The following is a 9,435-nucleotide window of genomic DNA, read 5'->3' on the forward strand; positions in this document are numbered from 1 at the left end:
GATGACTACTCCTTGTAGGAGAACCATAACAATGGTGCCTGATGTTACCTCCTGTGGCACAGCAGGCTGAAACAAAAATTCAATTGGTACCCTCCAAGACTGATCTCTGATTCCTAGGACACAACGCAACAAAACCATTACTCCATAAAGAAACAAAGTTGAATGTACAGGTACTCCCTTTATCACACTGTCAATACAATATTCATGCAAGTGCACCTCTTCTCTTACTTGATAAAACCTGGTGTCAAGCATACTATAACTTCCTCCGTGAATGCAATCGACGTGTGGAGTCGACTGAGGAGATCTCAGCCCAAGAGATTTGCTGGTGTATCTGTGCAATACAACCAACGCGCAGATACAATTTATGTAGATTTTCAGTGTAAGGAACTGACAATATAGCCGTATGTCCATTTTATTGGATGACATGGAGAACTCGCCTTCCTAGATGCAAGATTTCATAACCCCTGTATCGACCACAAATGAAAACATTTGGTCACCTACCTTCACACCTACCTGGGGTTCCTCTTCCTGATCGGTGGTAATGGACAGGACAGGACACATCTGAGATGTGTAAGGATGAAAAACAAGGCACCTTCAGATTTCTGTCGGCTGTCCTAATCTTGGTACATATTAGCAACTGGGGGAAAGGATTTTCCTCCCATATCTGTACCACTTCTTGTGCTGACATGGTCGGTTGAATCACATAGGTCTCTGCAGCCCCAGTGACTGGCTTCTGTTCAACCTATGCCTGTTGTAATTGCACAGATCCTGGGGCATATGGCACAGTCAGCGGTTGCATTTGCTGAGCTCCTATGTTGAAATACTGTGGCCTATTTTGGCAATCTCGTGCCACGTATCCTATCCCTCTGCATAGCACCCATAGTTATTTCCCATTGGCCTGTTAAACCAGGCCCCATGACACATTTCCTTCTGAAAATTCTGCCCTACCCCTTTGAAAACCTCTCATTTGCCTTGGACTGGGAGCTCCCATCCATCCATCCATCCATCCAACCTTGTGTCATACCTGATTCACTATATCTCTGTTGTCCCAATTGTCCCTGCTGTCCCTTGATGGAGCTATTAATCACTGCTCCTTTCAAACAGATTTTCGCTAGCTTCTTCTGAACAAGCTTGGCCTCTGCCTTTTGTTTCTGCTCTATAGTCTCCTTTTTCTTTTCTTGCATACTTTTGCAAAAATGTACCATATGTACCTGATTATTTGACAAACGCTTGTCCTCCATCCCTACTGCCATGTCTAGATTGTTCAGGACTTCCTTAGGAAGTCCCTTTTTAAGTATGTGGTAAAAAATCATCACCAAATTTGTATCCCAAGCTTCTCCCATCTTTGCAGACCACATCTCCTGAATTAACCAGGTGTGTGCGGCAGCATCATCGTCTAACTTCATTGTTTTGGCCAAAATCTAATTTATATCGGATGTATCGGGATACATACCCACCAGGGGCCCACAAACCTGTGCCCTGTAAGTATTGAATGCTGCTCCATCGTGGGTATTTCAATCCAACTGAACTCCCGGATACCCGGCTCGCCTCCAAATCTCGTCTCAATGTTTTCCCAGATGTTAATGTCCCCTATGGCTAACATGAAACTAGCAGTGTGTTTCTGTAATGCATATATGTGCTTAACTGCTCCTGCAGTGAGTGAAGAAAGCATCTTCATCAAATTATTCCGTTCCATGAATGAACATGAGACATAATGGGGGTCATTACTAGTTTGGAGGTAGCCATGGTGCCAATAGCACCATGGCTGCCTCCAAACCCGTGTCTGGGTCTGTGGTGTCAGAATGGGGACTTACCGGGACATTCCGACCCTTGCGGACCCGGTAAATCCCCATTTCAAAACCATTCCCCATTCGAGCCCCCATAGGACTCAATGGGAATGGAGAAGGAGCTAATAACGGGCCCGCAAATTGTGGGCTTGTTATTAGCTCCCTGGTCCCTTAACGGGTCCCGCTAAGGCCGACTGGTTAAACCAGCTGGCCCTAGTGGGACCAGCTAAGGGACCTCGGAATGCGTCGGTAGGGGGTTAATGGCACCGGCATCCTTACCAGTGCCGTTAATCCCCTAGCGCCGTACTCATAATGTCCCCCAATGTGCCCTACTTCTGGAGCAACAGAAATGTAGCCACACCCCCCTTTGCTGGGGCTTTCACAGGGTTTCCACTACTGCTCACTACAGCCAGGCATGCACCACAGCTTGTCCAAAGACCCTATGGTGTACTCTCTGTCACTGCTACTGGAGCGGGAGGTGGGGCTGCTATACCCTGCTTTTAGTGCTCAATATCTGATTCCCATTCACCTTCGTCTCCTACTGCTGTTATCACCTCCCCTGATACTTCTGTAGGGATGGAAGCATACTCAGCACTACTGTAGGGTGCCGGGTTCCAGTTCTCGCTACTCGAATCCTGTACCCATAGCCATACTTCTGTCCTTCAGGTCCACATTGACCTCTTTAATAACTGATTTATGCAACCTAACAAGAATGTGTCCATGCCTCCACCTTCCTTCATCTATGTAATTTGCTTGTCTATTCACTTATTCCCGTTCTTCACTTCTCTGCTGTCATAACAGCACTACTTCTTCTTCTGCTAGCCTCAGTGCTTCTTCCAATTTGTTCTGCTCCTGCGTCTGTACTGCCATTTGCAGCCTATCCTTTATCCTTGTGGTAAAAGGCATAGCATCCTCTTTTTCACTCATTTTCTACCCTTCATCTACTCTTCTGGCTCTCGGCCTCACTCTCTCTTATTTATACAACCTTAATCTCTCTGAAACCTAGCAGTCGGGGAACATATTCTCTTTCTGCTCCATGTTCCCAACCTTTCTGCATCCCTAACCATTGAGCCAGTTACACTTCCACTTTCGTCAAAATCCCATGTGTTAGGAATCGTAGCTGATGGAAGCACTACATGTGTCCGTCTCACAACTACTGGAGTGGCTACTGTAGAAAAGTGAAGTTCAAACTCCGGGTCGGTTAACCCTTCTGCGAGCAATAAAGGACAGCACTCATATGGGGGCAGTGTGGAAGGAATTCCTGCACCCTCCTTTTTTGGCGTTTCCTCTCAGATTTTAACATTATGGGCCTTCCTGCCTTTCTCATACATCCAACATAGCTCTAAAATGTTTAACCGCTTCTCTAACTTTGAACACTTGTGCCGAGACACTAAAAAAGTATACAGGTTTTATAATATCCCTTTATCATAGTTCCCCTCATTAGGCCAAGAATTGAGCATGTTACCTTTAGTTTTCCGCAGCCATTCCAGATGGTACTCTAAAATCTTTACCTTATAGCCAGGAGGTACCTGACACAAATGATTCAATGGAGTCTCCATACTCCAAACCCAGTCCAAACTTCAACAATATTACTTTACTTGTGGCACAACATTTCAACACAAGGAAACCCGTTTCTCCTTCCTTGTTTGTAAATTTTCCTCCACAATCACTCACTTTGCTCACCTTTCACCGTAATCACAGGGTTTAGTTATTCACTATATGTTTCTCACTCTTATTCAAAAGACAACGGGCCTCATTACGACCTTGGCAAACCTGTAATGAAGGGTGCCGGTACGGGACCGGCTCCCTTCATTACGGGAGCGCCTATTGCTAGATTCCCTTTGCGGGACTCGGAACAGACGTCTGGTAAAACCAGATGTCCTTTTCGGGTCCCGCATTGGGAACAGGGAGCTAATAATGGGCCATTATTTACATGCCCATTATTATCTCCCTCCCCATTCCCATTGAGCCCGTAGGGGGCTCAAATGGGAATGGGGAATGGTTCCTTCAAGGAGGAATTACCGGGTCCTCCAATATTGGAATGACCAAGGTTATTCCTCATTGAATTAACCCAGTATTGGAGCCCGGTATTGAGGCAGCCATGGCACCAATAGCACCATGGCTACCTCCATACTCGTAATGAGGCCCAGCATCTTTATTCAACAAAACACGCTGGACTATATCTCTGAGATATCTCCTTCACTAAGATAGAAGGAGAACACTGCTTTCCACTATTACACTGCTGTTCTAGCTCTCTTTATTACAGTATTTTCTACTACAGCACCGTCTTTCCCTGACTACAGGAGGATTCCCTTCACTACTTTGAGTAGCCAAGAAAAGCGAAGCAAGGACTTTTTCCGCACAGTCAATACAAAATGAATGGTACCAATGGTATACTTCAGAAAGGTATTTACGGTTGTACTTACCATAAGATACCACATCACCCCTAGGTGGGAGCTCCAGCCAACCAGACAAGCAAACTCAAGGTTATCAGGACAAATCTCAAAATGGAAGTGCTGGTGAGGATACCACCTCAGACCTCTAAAATAACAAACTAAGTAAAAATATATAAAAAGGATTTACAACATAGACAGTTCACTCACTGCTTCAAAGCATTCAACCTTTCAATTCCCTTCACCTTGTATAACACTGATTATACCCTTAACAAGCCAAACAAATATTTGTTTCACTGTGACTGACTGGGGGCACCCTGAACTGCGGTGGCTATCTCTGGCATTACCTCCCTTTCTGTGGGCAATATCACTTGCCACAGATATACCACCTCTGTCTGGGAGTATGACCATTTTTATTTGTATTTTATTGTATTGTTTATTTATATAGTGCCTATACAAGCAGTATTCAAACTGTGGAGCGCGACCCCCACAGGGGTCCACGGGTGCATCCCTGGGAGGCCCTGAGAGCTCAGCATCAAATATATAAAGAAAATATTTTTTCTTTTTTAGATTGGAAGAAATGCGCAGGGGTGGCTCACATGGTTGGGATGAAGCATGGAACTGTCTCAGGCAACAATGAAAAAGTGGCCCGCAGTTGTAAATGGTTATTCATTCCTTTAGTCACAGACTGGGCCTCATTACAACTATGACGGTACGGTAACAACGGTGCCGGTAAGCTACCGTTGCCATAGTATGAGTTGTGCTTGCGGGTGCCTGACAGCCCGCACAGCTCGTCGGATGCACCGGTGCATTCGAGATCCCCATTCCCATTGAGCCCTATGGGGCTCAAATGAGAATGGGGATCTACCGGTACCGGCACCCGCGAATGGGCAATTATCAGGTCCGCCTAACTCGGCATGACTCGGTAATTGCCCATTCGCGGGTGCCGGACCCGGATGCAACTCCGGCGGCAACCGTGCCGGTTTTACCGGCAAAGCTACCGCCAGGGTTGTAATGAGGCCCACTATTTCAATATTACCCAAGGGGGTGCTTTGTGTTAAAATGTAAGTAAATTGTGATATATTCAGCAACAATGGTCAAAATTACTAACTGCATAGTTAAGTAACTCATCAAACTGGTCCACATTGACCAAAATGGTGGCCTATTTTGACTGGCCCACACTAGCATTTTACATTTTTGGTACAGGCATTTCCCTATAGGCCAGTTCGAGCCTGGCGGCTCATCCATAATGACGAGGGGGCGGTAGCCCAGTGGCCCCTCACCCATTATGGATGAGCTAAGGAGCCAGCTCGGTGAAACAGTGAGCACTCCCTCAGCTGCTTTTTCCACCTGATGGAGTGCTCCTGGGCTGGCTGAACTGTCAAAGGGTTTCCCTTTGGCAGTTCAGTTTAGTTCCCCAGCCGCACATGCTCACTGAGCCATGCAAGTGCTGGGGCGTTTTGCTTTGCCAGCATTGCATAGCTCATTGGAAATGCTGGCTGGGGCACTGCATGTCTGTATGTCAGAGGGGGAGCTCCTGCGCCTCCTCGCATATACTGACAGAGCAGCCTGGAGCAGGGCATTTCAGCACCCACACGCAGGCCAATGCAGAAGGTATATTTATGTTCATTGTTTTTATTTAAGCATGTGTATGGATGCGTGTATGCTTATGTTATGAGTGAGAGTATGGTGATGGATGCTCATTTGAATGATAGTGATTGCTGTATGAATGTGCTGCACCTTGCATACACACATAATCATGTTGACTGCGTTAGGCCCAGTGGGGCCCAGGGGACAGGGATGGTATCTTTTTACTATCATAGATGTCCAGTAAAACATGTCATGCCTGCTCCCTGGTCCCCCCAGCACCAATTGCAAACTGTTTGGCTATTTAACCAATTTTTTGTTAAAAGTATACTCTACAATGCAACATTTTAACCCATTATTAAAAAAAAATTCACAGGGGGAAACCCACCCGAACCCCACTTTATTGGTTCAGGCTCCCTCACTATGCTCGGTTGCTATGGCATTTTTGGGGGAAATAGTTATGCCCCTCCACTTAAAAAAATCACCAGCCACCACTGGCCCTCAGACTGTGTTGGGAACGGAATGGGGGGAACCCAGGGACTATGGTGGGAGCACAATGGGCAGGAACCATGGGAGAGTGGTGGGAGCAGAGTGGGGAGAGCCCAGGGTGTGTGATGGGGTGGGGAGAAACCAGGAACTTGGTAGGAGTGGGATGAGGGAGCCCAGAGACTGTGATGGGAGCAGGTGACGGCGTGCAATACATACTGTCCATTTGGCATTTCTGGGGGGTCCCGACCTGCCCAAATTTTACACAGGGGGGCCCCGGCCAAAAATGTTTGAAGACCACTGACCTATACAGATGAAGTGTTTCAAAGCGCTCAAGGAGGGTGGAAACAAGGGTAAAAAACAACACTCGCTCAAAGCCCTTGAAATTCTGTAAAAATACATTTAACGGTTTAGACACAGCAAATAGGTCTGACGGTGATTCTGCAGTTTAACTGTGCAATTAAGGGGAGAAGACAATGGAGAACAGACAGACAATCATCAGACATATTGCATTCGGAATGTGCAAGTGCATAGAAGGTCACAGGGGGAGGGAAGTCCAAGTACACCCAATCAGCAGAGACTGGGGTAAATGTAGAGAGTGCCACTCTCTTGGGTTATTCTAATTGCAGTGAATTTGGGTTGGAGTAGGGCCCTGAGGCATGTGCGAGAGAGGACTGGCGGGGATGCCTAGGACCAGTGAGACTCTGAGGTACACCAGGTGGCCAGTCATCAAGCTCTAAGTAAAAGGAGGGAGGGATGGAGAGAGTAGAGGGCTAGGTTAGCAGGGTAGAGGGAGAGTGAAGGAAGAAGAGAAGAGTAAGGTCTTGATGAGTTTGTCCACTTTATACCCATTCTCCGCGAGCAGGGTGAAGAGAGTTATTGAGTCTACTTGACACTGGTCTTCTGAAGTGCTACAAACTAGTAAATTGTTCACATACTGAATTACTGTACTGGGGACATGTATATTTCCCAAATTCATGTGGATCACTAAGAGGTTTGCAGTTCTCCTGGGGCAACTTTGACAGCTTGAATCACTGACCACAGTACACAAACGCTGTGAGGTACTGAGAATCATGGTGTAAGGAGACTGAGAAAAAGGTATTCTTCAAATCAATCACTGTGAAGTGAGTCAACCAAGTAGGGATACTACAGAGGATGGTAGCAGGATTTGGTACCAGTGGGAACTCAGCCTCAACAATTTTATTGAGAGGGAGTATATCCTGGACCATCCTCCAACGGGTTCCCTTAATTTCTTCACAAGGTAGATGGCTGTGTTAAATGGGGACACAGAATGTTGTATTATGCCTTGCTCCAACAATGCTATAATGGTCTCATAAATCCCTGTGTCCACCTCTCTAGACACGTGGTACTGCTTAACCCATGTTAATATCACTCCAAGTTCAAATTGTATACGTACCACTCCTGCACTCTTTAACAGCCCCACAACTTGAGGGTTGCAGGTCCATTAATGGTACAGCACTTTCTCCACATATTCCTTCCAATATGGCCATGTATTTCTAGCCTTGAGCATGGTCTGTGTATTTGGTTTCTTCGAACAATTACTCGTCAGACACTTCCCTTAGCGATAAGGTCGGATTGATGCACAGAACTGTGTACCACTCTGTGCCTTCCTTGTCGGTGCCTGAGATAACCACCCTGTTCTCCTTGATGACTACTCCTTGTAGGAGAACCATAACAATGGTGCCTGATGTTACCTCCTGTGGCACAGCAGGCTGAAACAAAAATTCAATTGGTACCCTCCAAGACTGATCTCTGATTCCTAGGACACAACGCAACAAAACCATTACTCCATAAAGAAACAAAGTTGAATGTACAGGTACTCCCTTTATCACACTGTCAATACAATATTCATGCAAGTGCACCTCTTCTCTTACTTGATAAAACCTGGTGTCAAGCATACTATAACTTCCTCCGTGAATGCAATCGACGTGTGGAGTCGACTGAGGAGATCTCAGCCCAAGAGATTTGCTGGTGTATCTGTGCAATACAACCAACGCGCAGATACAATTTATGTAGATTTTCAGTGTAAGGAACTGACAATATAGCCGTATGTCCATTTTATTGGATGACATGGAGAACTCGCCTTCCTAGATGCAAGATTTCATAACCCCTGTATCGACCACAAATGAAAACATTTGGTCACCTACCTTCACACCTACCTGGGGTTCCTCTTCCTGATCGGTGGTAATGGACAGGACAGGACACATCTGAGATGTGTAAGGATGAAAAACAAGGCACCTTCAGATTTCTGTCGGCTGTCCTAATCTTGGTACATATTAGCAACTGGGGGAAAGGATTTTCCTCCCATATCTGTACCACTGCTTGTGCTTACATGGTCGGTTGAATCACATAGGTCTCTGCAGCCCCAGTGACTGGCTTCTGTTCAACCTATGCCTGTTGTAATTGCACAGATCCTGGGGCATACGGCACAGTCAGCGGTTGCATTTGCTGAGCTCCTATGTTGAAATACTGTGGCCTATTTTGGCAATCTCGTGCCACGTATCCTATCCCTCTGCATAGCACCCATAGTTATTTCCCATTGGCCTGTTAAACCAGGCCCCATGACACATTTCCTTCTGAAAATTCTGCCCTACCCCTTTGAAAACCTCTCATTTGCCTTGGACTGGGAGCTCCCATCCATCCATCCATCCATCCAACCTTGTGTCATACCTGATTCACTATATCTCTGTTGTCCCAATTGTCCCTGCTGTCCCTCGATGGAGCTATTAATCACTGCTCCTTCCAAACAGATTTTCGCTAGCTTCTTCTGAACAAGCTTGGCCTCTGCCTTTTGTTTCTGCTCTATAGTCTCCTTTTTCTTTTCTTGCATACTTTTGCAAAAATGTACCATATGTACCTGATTATTTGACAAACGCTTGTCCTCCATCCCTACTGCCATGTCTAGATTGTTCAGGACTTCCTTAGGAAGTCCCTTTTTAAGTATGTGGTAAAAAATCATCACCAAATTTGTATCCCAAGCTTCTCCCATCTTTGCAGACCACATCTCCTGAATTAACCAGGTGTGTGCGGCAGCATCATCGTCTAACTTCATTGTTTTGGCCAAAATCTAATTTATATCGGATGTATCGGGATACATACCCACCAGGGGCCCACAAACCTGTGCCCTGTAAGTATTGAATGCTGCTCCATCGTGGGTATTT

This window comes from Ambystoma mexicanum, chromosome 3p, assembly GCF_040938575.1.
Source record: "Ambystoma mexicanum isolate Mex_15411 chromosome 3p, UKY_AmexF1_1, whole genome shotgun sequence".
Lineage (NCBI taxonomy): Eukaryota > Metazoa > Chordata > Amphibia > Caudata > Ambystomatidae > Ambystoma > Ambystoma mexicanum.